Source organism: Phaseolus vulgaris, chromosome 5, assembly GCF_000499845.2.
Source record: "Phaseolus vulgaris cultivar G19833 chromosome 5, P. vulgaris v2.0, whole genome shotgun sequence".
Taxonomy (NCBI): domain Eukaryota; kingdom Viridiplantae; phylum Streptophyta; class Magnoliopsida; order Fabales; family Fabaceae; genus Phaseolus; species Phaseolus vulgaris.
Window position 1 is genome coordinate 2471711 of NC_023755.2, and position 1539 is coordinate 2473249.

Consider the following 1539-nt stretch of genomic DNA (forward strand, 5'->3'; position numbering starts at 1 on the left):
GTACATAAATTTTTTCCAATTCTACCCTTATTTAATATATATCATTTTATTAATACAATTGAGTATTTTGTCATTTCATATAAATTACTTAAAAAATAAAATTATTTTTTAATTTTTAAAATAATATCAGTGTAGAGTTTTTATATGATTCTCACTGTTTTTTTTCTCTTTATTTTAAGATAAAAAAAAAACATACTTCCATATATTTTCACACTAAATCTTTATTTTCAATTATTTTGAATCAGTATAAAGTATTTTGTTATATTGAATTATTTACAATACATGTAGGCATTTATATATGTATGCTTCTCCACCGCAAAGTTTTGCTTCAAACCCAAGACTGCACTGTCTCTCTGACTTCTCATGGATTATGAACATAATAATTATGGCCACGTGGATCATCTGCAGCGTTTTGAAGGAGGCGTCCATCTTAATGGTTCCCACAAAGAATAAATATTGCAAGTTACTCATCACTAATCAAAATTATTATAGAAAAACTGAATTAAACATAATTTTAAACTAAGACAAAATACAAATAATGAAACAAAAGAACTTTAGAGAAAGAAGAAAAATAGTTGAAACATGGAAACACAAAAATAAAATTTTTATCAATCAAAACCTCATAATTTAATAAAAAATTACAAAGAAATTAACTAAAAAATTTAACTTTCTATACGAAAGCAAAAGAAAAGAAATTATAAAAAAAAATAATTAAGAAAACCCTATAAAACTTCCGTTGAAATACTTATTGCAACATCAGAAACATTAACTACTTGAATTTTTTCAAAAGATTAAATAATTTGTTGTTAGAATGGTATGTTTTTTTTTTATAAAAAGTTTTCATATTAGGTATCACTATACAACTTGACATCTGAACGAGACTAACGCCTCAAATAACAACAATCATATACCATCACATAAAAAAATATTATTAAAAAAAAATATATAAAAATATGGGGATTAGATCAAAACTCATACGTTAACAAAAACAACAATGGTATGTTACTTACCTGATTTGTGACGAGACTGGGAGATCCAAAGGGCACCCTTGCTGCTGCTAGATTCATTGATAAGAGTAGCACAAATACCATAACCATGTTTAAGATAAGCTTCTTAAAGTAAGCCATTTTTCTTTCAAAGGAAAAATGGTTGGCTGCAATATGTCATGGTTGAATCCAAAGTACCATATATTTATACTATAAAGAGAGAGAAATCTCTATGAAGAAAAAATCTTTTCAGTATTATTGTAATAATATACTTAAAAATTAATTTAATATCAATTTAAAGATTATTTATTAATAATAAAAATTATTTTAAATATTAACAATTTTTTTAATTTTTAAAATATTATCTTAATAATATAACAATTAATATTTATTAATTTTAAAATTATTTATTATTTAATAATTTTTTTAGTAATATAATATCAGTTTCTCTACATAATGGATGCCATATATACATTTCTACATTAGTTCAAGTTTTAAACCAATGTAAAAGTCTCTTGGTATAATATTAAATATTTTTTGTACAAATTTTTAA

The 1539-nt window shown here is 22.8% G+C and overlaps 1 long non-coding RNA gene across 1 annotated transcript; it reads right to left on the bottom strand.

Moving 5' to 3' along the window:
* Nucleotides 1-203: 203 nt before the first annotated feature.
* LOC137836207 (uncharacterized) lies at nucleotides 204-1165 on the bottom strand. Its single transcript, XR_011085207.1, has 2 exons — nucleotides 1011-1165; nucleotides 204-429 (listed from the first exon to the last, which is right to left on the bottom strand). It is a non-coding gene; the product is annotated as an uncharacterized lncRNA (long non-coding RNA).
* Nucleotides 1166-1539: the final 374 nt, after the last annotated feature.